Here is a 13,747-nt window from a genome sequence, read left to right as displayed (position 1 = left end):
ACCTGTGATTCGGGGGTTAAGGGTGAACGAGACAGGTGCCTGCCCTCCAGAAACTCACAGTCCAGATGGGAGGCTGGCACCAAAACAGATCCGGCAAAGAAACGAAAGGGCCGTTTAATGCAGAAGTAGCTGCTCTTTCTGCTTTCTAGAAATGTGCTATGTTTCATGTTAGGGAAGTGGTTCTTTTGTGGGGAACACACAGCAATGGGCCGCTTGGGTGAGAAAGGCATGGCCTGAGTGGGTGAGGATGAGGTGAAGGCAGAGTGAAAGTTTCGCATGACCTGAGGTGTTCAGAAAACTGTCACGTCTGGGGCAGCTGGGAGGAGAGCGCTGGGGGTAGGGTCCTCCAAAGAGGGCCAGTGGGTGAGGACCAGCAAAGAAATCTCCAGGGAGAAGTCTCATCTCAATTTTTAAAAAATTGTTTTTTGTTAGTAGGGAATATGTTTGCATATTTCAAAGAGTTAAGTGCACAGGGGCGCCTGGGTGGCTCAGCATCTGCCTTCGGCTCAGGCCATGATCTCGGAGTCCTGGGATGGAGCCCCGGCCTTCCTGCTCAGCGGGGGGTCTGCTTCTCCCTCTGCCCCTCACCCTGCTTGTGTTCTCTCTCTCAAATAAATAAATAAAATCTTAAAAAAAAAATTAAGCACACAGAGGTGTATACGCACAATGAAAGCTCTCCCTCCACCCCTGCCCCTGGGCCACTAAGCTTACCGCCAGTTTCTCATGTGGCTTCCCGGAGATCTTCTATGTATATAGGGCAACTCTATGTAAACATATTTTCCTTCCTGCTTTTCCCCCTTTCTTTTGCAAATATGTCATTCACAGGACCCTGCACCTCGCTCTGTATTTACTCAGCATTTGCTTAGCTTTGCATTTCCTTAGTGATCAGCCCGGGAGCAGCAGGGCTTTCTGGTTTTCTGACAGCTGTGCTGTGCTCCACTGGGTTTGTGTACAGAGGTTTATTTACCCAGAGTCCTACTGTCTCACCTCCATGGTCAAGTCACTTCCTGCTCTGTGCTGTAATTTCCCCTTGTACCCTTGAATCTTCAGGAAAGTCAGCCACACAGATGTGGGCCTGGTGAGGCTTAGGAGTGGATCACCACACGGCAGAGGGCTTCACGAGGAAAGGTGTGAGAGGACGCCCCATGCCCAGCCCTCAAAGATGCTAGGAAGGGCTCTGACTCCCCACAGTGTGTGGAAGGGGGCTCGAGGCTTCCTCCAGGATGTCATAGGAAAAGGTAAATCAAGGAGGCCCAAGGTCAAGCAAGCATTCGGATTTGAGATGCCTGGGTTACTCAAATAATGGTCACATAATTAGAAACGTAGCCAAATATGATAGGACAGGTTGAATACCGGAGCTAGAAGGGCCCTTGGAGACCGCTGAGCACTCCTCCCTCATGGTCATAATAACACAAATACCTAATATTTTTTGAGCCCTTCCTCTGTGCCAGGCAGCATTCCAAGTGTTTGTGCTGATTAACCCATTAAATCCTCACACTAAACTTTGAGGTGGATGCTACCATTATCCCCGCTTCAGATAAAGGAAGTGAGACACAGAGAGGATACATAACAGTCCCAGGTTCACAAAACTAGTAAGTGAAGAGCTGGAAATCAAGACCCGGGAGTCTGGTGGGGAGCCCAGGCTCTGAAGCGTCACACATTCTACCTCTTACACAGGTGAGGAGACTGAGCCCAGAGCAGGTGCTACACAGCAAGTTGAGGGCAGAGCCTGGGGGTCTAGAATCCACGACCCCTTTTAGGACCCTCTCTCCAGCACACTGCCTCAGTTTGCCTGATGTACTGGGGAGCAGGGCGGTGTAGGGAGAGGGCCAGCAGGGGTGTGGCTCTGTGGGGATGAAGAGAAAGACTGTGATTAGGTCTGGGTGGCGGTCAAGAGGACGTCCTGGTGCTTGGGGTCATGTTGAATACCTGACATTACAGGTGGGTCCGGGGTGTGTCCCGAAGACCCTTACTGTTGATTCAAGAGACTCTCAGTGCTCTTCCAACCGTGGTTTGTCCATTTGGTGGCTTCTCTGTGGCCCAAACTGGCTCCTTGCCCTGTCCCCAAACCTACCAGGTCCCTCTCTCTGCACCTATCATCAGTGGTATCACTTTACCACATGAGCAGGCCCTACAGTGGTTTTGGGGGTGGGAGGCATTCACTCAAGGAAGTAAAGAAACCATGTGCAGGTTAGAACAGTGAAGACTCCTGATGTTCTCAGCACCCCCCCGCCCCGCATCGAGGTCTAATGGAAGTGACTTGGGGGTTGGAGATGATAGCTTCAGGACTCTCTGACCTCTTCCACAATGGGGCACTTCTAACAACTCTCCTAGTTAGGCTATGGAGCTCCCCGCCTTGCTGATCCCTGCTCCCCAGTCACAGCCCAAGCATCTGTCTGTCTGCTGCAGCTCTGAGCTCACCTGCGAGTCTATCTGTGATTGAGAAATCAACCCCATTCTGGTTGGTGAAGACTGTGATGGTAGCAGGGCGACCATCCCGTCTCTGCTTCCGCCTGTTCTTCCTGCTCCCAGCACGCTCCGTGTGCCCTTCCATAGCTCTGCCCATGTTGGACTCGCCCAAGTGTTGTGAGCAACTCAAGGGCATCTGAGTCTCCCAGCCCCCACCACAGCACTTGGCACTTAGTAGGCACTCATTAACGCCTATGCAAGTGATGAGTGAGTCCTCCAGCCTGCCACTGGGTTTTGGAGGAACCCTGCATCCCCTCTGTTCTCTAAGTCTGGCCCCTGCTGAGCACCCCCCTTCCTGACTCCCAAAGGAGCTCGCGGTTCTATCTATCCTGCCTTCTTCTTTTTTTTTAAAGGTCTATTGAGATGTAATTCCCATGCCATACAGTTCACCCACTGAAAGTGACAATCCAGTGGTTTTAGTCTAGTCGCAGAGTTGTGCAACCATCTCCACAATCAGTTTTAGAGCATTTTCATCACCAGCCAGCCTGTCTTTTGGCAGCACCCACCCTCTCAGCTTTCAAACACCCACAGGTCTTCCTCAGCTTAAAAAAAAAAAAAGGCTCTCTTAACCCTGCTCTGAACTCTGTGACCATTGTGCAATATGTTTCCCTCTTTTCATGACTAAACTTCTTGAATGAGTGGTTCACACCCACTGCCTTAATTTTCTCAGATTCAATAAACATTTTTAAAAAGCATCTACAAAGTGCTAAGCCAGAGGTTTTCATATATATCATCTCATTTAATCTTCAAATTCTGCATGACCTGGGAATTATCTTATTTTAGAGGTAAGAAATCCAAGACAGAAAAGTGACTTTTCCAAGGGGCGTGGTCAGGATTTGAACCCAGGTCTGCATGAATGCAGAGTTGGTGCTTTGTCCAGCTACATACCATCTGTGCTACAAAATCCAGCTGCACAGTTGACCTGCTGACCTTCCCATTCATCATTTGGGCGAGGTGCTCCTTGAATCCCACCACTCCTCAAATGACCTTGCTGGTGCAACCAGATTCATGCCCTTTATGCCAGGCTCATTCTTTTCTCCAAGACTTTGTTCAAGCTGTGCACTGGGCATCCTTTTCTTCCTCCCTTCAGTGTTGGAATATCTGAAAATCCTTTTTTAAAAGATCTGGCTCAGATCTACTTTCTCCATGAGAACTCGCTGTATCTTTGATCAAGCCTACCTGCTCTGGGGCGCTATAGCTTGTCCTGTTCCTTATCTAACAGCTTGGTCTTGTTGTTGAAATTGTTGTGGGTGCGGTTCTAAATCTCCTGGGATTCTGGAACCACATGGGCAGCCTACCACCCTACCTTGCTGTGTTATGGAAGGAGCAGGTACTAAGGAAGTGTTCTGGAAGAAAGGAAAGAGAGAAGGCAGGCAGGCAGGCAGGCAGGCAAGCAAGATGGAAGGAAGAATGTGGGGGTGATATGGTGGTAATGATAGTGAGGATCTCAGGAGATATGGATGCAAAGGTGTTTTCAATTGTGAAATGTATTTTAAGGGCAAAGTAAAACTTGTCTAAGCCACACAACCGTATGTTGCGTGCTCAATGATTACTATTTGCATTAAGTTGAATGACCGCCCTCCCCCCTGCAACAGCCCGTTGCTAGAGATAGCGGAGGTATACTTGTATCCTCTTCTGGGTAAAGAGTCTCCAGAGCAGGGATTACATCTGTCCCTGATCACTTTCCTAGACTTACTTAGCACGGGACCTGACACATGGCAGCCCTCCAAAATCATTGACCAAAAGAATCTCCTAAGATGTGCTGTGCCAAAGGTATCTTGAGGATATATATATCAGCTCAGTTGTCTCATTCATTCAAGAAATATTTATTAAGCACCTACTATGTGCCAATCATAGTTCTAGGTACTTGGGATGCAGCAGTGAACAAAACAGATTTGCCTGCCGGCATGGAGCTGAAATTCTAGTGGGCAAGAGAGACAATAAAGAAGAAAATATAAAAATAAGTAAATCATAGGGTGTATTAGAAACCAATAAAGTCTTTGGACATCAAGTTGAATAGGATAAGAGGAGAAGATTGAGAGTATTGAGGGAGGAGTGGTTACAGAAAAAAATAGCTTGGTCAGAGTTGGCCTAATTGAGGTGAGATTTATGATTAAAGGAGGGAGCCATGGGGAAATTTGGGGGAAGGAAAACAGTTGAAGCAAAGGCCCTGAGGCAGGAGTGTATCCAGAGTGTTTGAGGCCAGTGGGGCTGGAGTGGAAGGAAGAGTTGGGGGGAGAGGGCAGAGGTCAGATGGGGTGGGTCCTGGAACCCATTGTGAGGCCCTGGCTTTTGCTCTGAGTGGGAAATAACACTGGAAGGTGTTGAGCGGAGGGATGAGGTTGGCTTTAAAAGGTCAACTCTAACTCTGGTTACTGTGTAGACCGTAGGGCCCAACGGCAGAAGAAGGGCGACCTGTGAGAGGCCATTGAAGTGATCCAGGGAGGGGGGATGGCAGGTTGGTGTGAGCAGAGTTTGGGAATGATGGGTCTGAATATATTTTGAAGGTAGAGCCGACAAGGCTTTCGGATGATTGAAGGTGAGATCTTGGGGACGTGTATCAGTGGTGGCTCCAAGATTTCTGGCCCAGGGGGTTGGAAGGATGGAGTTGCTATTTGTTGTGGTGGGGAAGCTATGAGTGAAGGGCCACTAGAGGGCAAGGTCAGAGGTTTGGTTTTGGACATGTGGGATTTGAGCAGTCCGGTGGGCACCTGGTGGTGCTGATGCATAGGCAGTTGATTATTCAGGCCTAGAATCCTTTGCTATGAATGGACCTGAGTCTGTCCTTCAGCACCTGTGCAGTCCTGCTGCCAGGCACGGAGGGTGCTGTTCCCACAGACTGAGACCCCACAGCAGATGGGGTGGCCCTCTTTCTAAGGCTTGGTTTCCTCCTTGGCAAGATTGGTGCAATAATACTCATTTTGGGGGTTGTTGTGGGGGGTCGAATGAGATAGCAGCCATAAAGCATTTAGCTCTCAGATGGTAGCGAAAATATACTGAAGAACCAACTTGGATCAGCTCCTGCACACCAGTCATCAGCTGGGTTGGGGCTTGTGGGGCAACAAGAAGGGGAACCACTCTGGAAGGGGGTATGGGGCCATCCAACTGCAGCTGACAACGGCTCCTTGGGTTGGGGACTGAGTGACCGTTCTCTGAGTGTCCCAGCCAAGATGATGAGCGGCAGGCTTTTTGGCTGCCTGGGGGCACTGCCGCTTTACAGTTTTACCCGTAGGAGCTATTAACCAGTCCTCGGCTTTTGAAGACACATATGTTCTAAGGGGAGGCTATAGGATTTCCTCGGCTTTTCTTTCAGGCTCAGCACGTGGCCTGGTGTGCAGCAAGCCTTCGATGAATGCTATATTTGTCCTTCCCTCCACATCTATAAGAGGGTGGCTGAGAAACCCGTCTTCCAGAATTGCTGTGAAGATGGCACGCAGAAGCGTATAAGGAGGCATCGTTGCACAGTGATGACATTTAACCCCTGGGGTACAGTCTCAGAGAGATGTTCAATAGCTTCCCTAAGGCCGCAGGTGCTGGGGGTAGAGGCAGTCTCCTTCAGGGGGGCATCTTCCGCAAGTTTAGGAAGCGAGGAGGGCAGAGCTGAGCAGAGAGGAGGGAGGGTCAGACTCCACCTGGGGAGGGCGTGTCTTCCAGAGCAGGTCCAGGTGTGGGGTGGAGGCACTAGAGAGTGAGACTTGAGAAAGTGGGGCGGGGAGCGGAGCGAGGGGAAGGTGTCCCGAGCAGCTAACAGCAGCTCTTAGAGAGGAGGGAGGGAGTGCTTGTAAGTGCCGGCCAGACCACCGAACCCTTCTGCCTGCGGGGAGGTGCCTTGCCTAGCTGAGGCTGCTCAGGGGAGGCTGCTCAGGGGAGAATAAGGACCTTGCTCAAGATCACATAGACCAATAGTGATGTAGCTGGGCTTGTGACCCAGCTCTGCTCAACCACAAAGGCTGCCTTCTCTCCACCACACCACGTGGACGTCAAGAACCCCAGGCAGCAGGGGGGATGGACACTATCAGATGACCCTTTGGCAATCTCTTCCGGCAGAAACATTCTCGCAGTCTCCGCTCCCTGGTCTCCCTCCACACTTGCCCCTGCCTCCTCCCTGTCTTTCCCTCCTCATTACTCAACCCCTAGTAACCCTACCAGCTGTCCGGCAGGGCCAGGGGAGGAGGAGACTGGCTCTTCTGGGTGACTCACATGAACCCTCTGTGGCCTGCCCACCTCCCTCCCACCTACCAAAACAGTGGTGAGGACCCCCCTCCTCCCACCCTGTCCTCTGCAAGCATCCTCAACCGAGGGGTACTTCCCGGAATTAGCCATCAAGAACAGCTGGAGCAGGGAGGGGGGAGTGGGAGAAGGGATGGGAGCTAACAGCTTCCAGATGTGCCAGGGCATGTGAGCCAAGGGAGCCTCCAGTCCAATGGTCTCCTGCCGTGGCTGGGAGGCCAGGATGGGCTGGCCTCCACGGCCAGGACTTCAGAGTTGCCAAGGCAGCTGGGCAGATCCCCTCCTGGAAAACGGCACGCACACCCATGTGTGCAGCGTGAGGGAGCCCTCCGTGCTGCACCTGCAGGGGCCCGTGGGAAAGCCCCTGCGGCTGGCTGCTCCCTGCGGCCTGGTGGTTTTTTTTTTTTTTTAAACATCCAACTATTATTTTATTTATACCGCTATGCTTAAGTTACATGGAAAAGACAACTAAGCAGCTCTGCCCCATTTCAGGAAAAGTTTCCAATCAACACCAATTAAGCAGTGACAAAGAACCAGGAACGGTGACATCTCTGGGTCCAGACAGACAAGGCAAGGGCGCGCTCTGATGCCACAGTTCATCTCCAACAGGACCACGGCAGCATGACCAGCACCAGCCATGCCAACACCGAACCTTCAGCACTCGTCGAACATTCGGATCTCTTCTCCGAAGCTAGCAAATCAAGGGAAATAATTGGGTTAAAAGGTTATTTTTTTTTTTTTAACGAAGCCCAAATAAGTGTAAAACGAGGCCCAAATAAGTATAAAACTTCTCGCAGTTGCCATCCGAAACGTACACAAAACACACCTTTTCCCTAACAGTGTTAGTACTAACCCCGTCCACCTTGGCTACCCTGCCCGTGGGGGAGGCACAGAGCTCAGCGGCTTGGAGGGCAGCGTCCCTGCTCAGCCGCTCACCAGCTCCGACTCTCGAGGTAAACCGCCCAGCTCCCTTAGCCATGCAGTGGTTCCTACTTCTTGAAGTTATTATTAGGGGTGAAATGTCACAATCTATGCAAAACATGTAAGGCGTTGCCTGGCATGCCGTCCCTTCTTACCGTTTAGAGGACACCTTCTTTGTTTCAGAAGCTATGCCATTTTAGCCTTGCAACTTGCAAGTTAGCTGTGAGTACCCCTGTTTTTATGAGAGGAAATCAAGGCTCAGAGAGGCTAAATTACCTGTCCAGGTTTACGCAGGTGTTAAGTGGCAGGGCTGCGACATCAAGCCGGGCCAGTTAGATCCTAAAACCCAGGCTCAGTGTACTGCGTCCCTCCCTGCGTATTTCTTTACTATTTTTCCATCAGTGGTAAAAAAAAAAAAAGGCTGTAGGACCTGCTAGGGGCCGGGGTGGGGGGGGCATCATTTTCATTCTCGCTTATCTGAAGAGGACTGATTTGGAAACGTTGGCAAGAGTTTGGGGGTTCAGAGGGGCCCCGGAAGGAGAAAGCAAGTGCCCGAGAAGGGGGCACTAAGAACAGATTTCAGGAACGTGGAAGAAGCAGGGGACAGGGTGTCCCAAGGTTGGAAGGCATCCAGGTTGTCCTAGGGTGGCCTCAAAGAGGACCCGGAGCCCCCCTGAGCAAAGCCCCAGGGTCCATGATTGCTCTTTCCCTGTGTGTGTGTTTCTAGCTTTGCCAGTTGTTGCTCCCCTTCAGCACGTCTTCTCCTTGGCTGGGGCGGGCGGTGGAGGGTCTCCAGAATTCCCCTTTGTCAGATGGGGAGGACGGGAGAGCAGGGAGGAGGAGAACCAGGAGTGAGGGGGCTGGAGCTGGCCAGCAGGGAGGCCTGCGATTGGCCCAGCTCCCGGGGCCTGCCTTCCCCTCACCATTCCCTCCCCCTGCCCCCCAGGGCTCCTTGGCCGCACAGCCTGCCAGTTGGGACCCCGCCAAGCCAAACAGCTGCCAGGGGGAGAGGAAGAAGCATTTCCGAGCAGTGAGGCCCCTGCGGACTCCGACTCAAGCCTAGAATCCCCCTTTGTCACCGCCAAGTGAGAAAGAGTCTGTAGACATGCATACAGGCATGCACACGTGGCACCCGGGAGCCCGGGGCACAGGACCTGAGGACCTGGGCTGCCACGGGGGTGGGGGTGGGGGGGTGTCCAGGAGCAGGCTTGGGGAGGGAGAGAGGGACAGGGGCCATGACTGTGCCAGGTGGGAGCAGGGGTGGGGGAATTAGGTTTGGCTCACTCAGAGGTGAGGGGTGTGTGTAGTGGGTTGAATAGTCCCCCCCCAAAGTTATATCCATCCGAAACCTCAGGGTCTGATCTTACTTGGAAATAGGGTCTTTGCAGATATAATGAAGGTAAGGATTGAGATGAGATCATGCTGGGTTAGGCGGGCCCTCAATCTAGTGCAAGAATCCTTATAAGAAACAGGAAAAGAACATACAGAAACCCAGGGGAGAAGGCCATGTGAAGAAGAGCCACATGAAGACAGGGGCCGAGGTTGGAGCTCCAGCCAGGGAACGCCTTGAGCCACTGGAAGCTGGAAGAGACAAGGAACGATTCTCCCTCTAGAGCCTTCGGAGGGAGCACCACTGTGCTGACACCTTAATTTCAGACTTCTGGCTTCCAGAAGTACAAGCGGATACATTTCTGTTGTTTCAAGCCACCAGATTTGTGGCAATTTGCTATAGCAGTTCCAGAAAACTAGTATGGGGGGGGTGCATATGGGAAAAGGGTTGGGGGTGGGTGGGTATAGCAGAGCTCGATAAGAAAGGCCTGGAAAACAGAATGAAAAAGATTTATTATTTATTGTGCTACTATTCTGTGCCAGGCACTTTTAAAGATGCTTATCTCAGACCTTACAATGATCCTGCCAAGAAGAGTTATGATTCCCATTCTTTGGTGAGGTTCAGACCCAGGTTTGTTTTCTAATAGCTGGGATTCCAGCACTGCATCCTCTGTCTTGCAAGCCTGGCCTCGTCCCACTTTCTCTCGAGGGGAGCCTCAGCCGTTTCTGGGTCAGATACGTGCTTCACGTGGCGGGGGATGGCCTCCAGAGGTCCAGGAGGGGAACATAGTAGGCCTCACTGTGGAACAGGGCAAAGGGTCATTACCCCATTATTCTGGGGCCTTCGGTAACCGGACAAGCTCTATTCACCGCTGCTGCTGTAGCCCTCGGGGACACTCATGAGGGTCTGTTCACGTCCCTGAGCCTTAGGGAGGGGAGCGAGACACCGGCCCCTACTCGCCTCATTCCCGCTGCTACGGCCACCGGCACCATCCCACTGCTGCTGCCATCGCCAGCCCCTCCATCACCACCACCTCCCCCGCCATCATCACTGGTACCATCACCACCATCACCACTACCTCCATCCCCATCACGACCACCGAAACTTCTAGAACCACTGTCAGAGGCAGCACTGCTGCTTCCGGGTCATCACCTCCATTACTTCCGCTCTACCCTGCCACCACCACCATGACTGCCTCTGCCGCGTGAGGTAATGGAGAGGCTAGAGGTGGGTCAGGGAACTCGGCGGGGATGTCCTGTGATGGGGCAGCTTGAGCAGCAGTTAGCAGGGGAGGGAAGTCAGAGTCAGGATGTGTCTGGCTGACAGACGTGATTGGGAGTGAAGGACTGCTCTGAGTCCAGGCTTGTTGAGAGAGGAGGAGAGCCTGCCTGGCTGGAGTAAACACTTAGCGGGACAGGCTGTCTTCACAGGCGTGGGTTCAGCGGGTGGAGGTTGTCTGAGTGACATATCTAGGCCCTGCCTGGCTCGTGCGCGTCTCTGGGGACGTGGATTTTGGCGGGTCCCTGGCTCCTGGCCACCTGCCTGGCCTGGCCATGGCAGTGAGGTCATGCGAGTGGCTGTACTGGGAGCACGGGGGGCAGGGTCAGGAGGAGGGGGCCTGCCCTGGCTGGGAGGGGAAGAAGGCCTCTCTCCCCAGGCTGACCCTATCAAAAATGATGAAGTAAGCACGTCTTGATGCTCCTTCCCCCAGATTCCCCTCTCCTCTGCCTGCCTCCTCCTCACAGGCCCCTGGTGCTATGGGCTCTGAGTTTCTCTCTCCAGAGACACCTGGCTATTCAGTTCAGCCACCTGAGGGAGTACCCGAACCAGATAGCTCTGAGCTGGGGGCAGGGAGAGAATGGACTATGGGAGAAGGATGTCCCATTTCTCTACTCAGCTGTGCAGCCCTTCCTTCCACCTTAGGCCAAGTGTGTGTGTGTGTGCGTGTGTGTGTGTGTGGTGGGGGTGTGGCAGAATAGGGCAAGTGTGTGTGTGTGTGCATGTGTGTGTGTGTGGTGGGGGTGTGGCAGAATAGGCCAAGTGTGTGTGTGTGGGGGGTGGGGGGGTGGCAGAATATTCCAGAAGCTCAGGCCACAGCTGCTCCCCTTGCCCCTTCCCTGCATGCCCAGCCACTTCCACCACCTTTAAGGATGGGACTGACCGGCTCTGGGAACAGCCTCTCTCCATCCTTCCAAACCCCTGAACTGTCCAAATGCCTGGCTAATCCCACCCTCTAGGATTGCGCTTGAGAGCTTCTGGAAGTGAGAAACAATACTATCGTGGGATGCATTTATCTCTGCATCAGGCGTGAGAGCCCGGCAGACAGGCTGGCGACTGGAGGGGCTGAGGGGCCACTGAGTCCCAGAGACGGGATTGGAGGGTGGGGTCAGTGGACACTGGGGAGGGGCCACGGCTTGCCCCTAACCCTGGGAAGTGGGTGTGGCTGAGCCACTGCCCACTTGCCACTGCAAATCACTCCTCAGGGGAAGGCTTTTTGCTGGGTTAGGAAGGACCTTGGCAGATCAGGAGGACCTTTTGAGGTCCACACAATAGTGACAGCAGGTGTTTATTGGGCACTTACTACATATCAGTCCCTTTCCAAGTGCATTTCGACTCATTTAGTCACCCCAACATCTCTGTGAGATTAGTATAATTACTGTTATCTGTATTTTAGAGTAGAGGAAACTGAGGCACAGATAGTTTCCAATGTTTTCTGAGTTATAGTGTTGAGAAGTGAGCCTGGGATTTGTGCCTAGTCTGTCTGAACTCCAGAGCTTATGCTCTTCTCTACTCCAGGGTGGGGAGAAGACAATGGCCTGAAAGACCCGTGTGTCTGGACAACTCTTGTGTGTCCGTGTGGCAGCCGCCTCTTTAATTCTTCTCTGTCAAGAGGTGCAGCAGTGTCTCAGATCAGAGACAATAGTCAAATTTGCTCACTTACTCAGACCCCATCTGGGTGTGGGGTGGGGGCAGGAAGAGGGTCTCCTGGCATCCAGTTCCTACCAGCCCTGGACTCCCTTTGGCTTTCCCTGCCTGTGCTCACCCCCACAAAGGCAGTGGGAGCGATAGGGTTAGTTCTCACTACCCTTCCATCCCCTCTCCTCCAGTCCTCAGAGCACCTCCTGAGCAGCACCTCAAATTATCCTCCTCATGCACTAAGCCCTTTCTTCCCTTCCAAACCCCACCCTGGAAAGCCTTTATCTATTTATCCAGTAGATGTTTGCTAAGTGTCCACTATGGGCCAGGTAACTTGCCGGGTGTGAGAAGACAGGGATGGATACAGCTTGAGTTCTGCCCTAAGGAGCTCAAACCGGTTCTTCATTCCTTACTCTCCATACTTTATCACTTAGACACACCTTCATGCCTTTGGAGGATCACCAGAGGTGGAGATCAGAGGTGGAGAGAAGGACTTTTCGCAGGTCTGGAGATCAGAGAAGATCTGGGGGCACCAGAGCAAGCAGCAAGAGTGGGAGCTGGAGACAGCAGGCCCCACAACAGATGTACCAGGCCCTGGAACCCCTTTCTTTAGACAGCTACTTGGGCCGGTGCCTGAGTGGGAGGAGGATGGTGGGTGCCATCTTCCTCCTCGCTGGAGGAGACTTCTTGCAAGACAATAACCTGTTTGCTGAGCTGGAATTCTGAAACCTGTTAGGGCTAACTTGAATAGATGATCCCAGATGATCACCTCTTTAAGGGAAAGAGAAGTAGAGTCACAGAGGCTGGGATGGAGGCAGGGGAGGGCAAATTTCTATGTAGGGGAGTAGACTTCATTAGAGAAGCTGGTGAGCTTGAGGAGTTGGATCTTGTTGGGTTAATCTGTTATGGCAAGCAACTCCAGAGACTTGTGAAATGGGTAATAATCTCGTTTATAATATTAAGGTCATTCATCCATTCATTTCATCAGTGACTGCCTTATTCCAGGCACTGTATTAGGAACCAAGGATTTAGTGATAAAAAGATTCAGTTCCTGCCCCCTTGGAAATTGTGTTCAAGTAGAGAGAAAGACAATATACTGATTACTATACAAACAGTTGACTTCGATACAAATTTGAAAAGTATTAGAGAGAACTACAGGATGCTATGCTATGAGAATTTATAACAGTTCATCCTATCTGAGTCTTTGTGACTGGAGAAAACTTCCCTGAGGAAATGACATTTAAGCTGAGACTTGTAGAATGAGAACAGTGTGTTAGGGTCAGGTTCAGCTGTGAGTGACAGAAGAATTCCACAAATAATGGTGGGGTAAACAAGATAAAAGTTTATTTATCTCTCACATAAATGAAGCCAGAGGTAGGTACTCCAGGTCTGATAGGGCATCTCCATAACCATCAGGAACTCAGGTTTCTTCTATCTAATGATGTCACTCTGCCATTCTCAAATACACAGCTTTCATCTCATGGTCCAAAATGGCTGCTCCAACTCCAGTCATTATGCCCACAGTCCAGTCAGTGGGGAGGAGAAAAGAAGAGGGAGAAGGCATGCTCCTTCTTTTAAGGCCATATCTTTGTCAGTAGCACACATCACTTCTACTTCTATACCACTGTCCAGAGCTTGGTTATATACTTAGCTAGAAAGGAGGCTGGGGAATTTGTCTTTATGGGCAGCCATGGATCTAGCTACAGATCATCAGTTCTATTAGTAAAGAAGAAGAGGAGTTGATGGATAAAAGTCTATGCCACAAGGAATTAGCTGGGTGAAATATGGGGGTGATAAAGACGAGAGTGTCAGAAAGAGGGTTGCCATGTTAGAAGCCTGTTAAGCAGGCATTGAGAATGACTCAGTGACTCCCTGTTCCTG

This window comes from Halichoerus grypus, chromosome 9 (assembly GCF_964656455.1).
Source record: "Halichoerus grypus chromosome 9, mHalGry1.hap1.1, whole genome shotgun sequence".
Lineage (NCBI taxonomy): Eukaryota > Metazoa > Chordata > Mammalia > Carnivora > Phocidae > Halichoerus > Halichoerus grypus.
Note: the sequence above shows the minus strand (reverse complement) of the source record.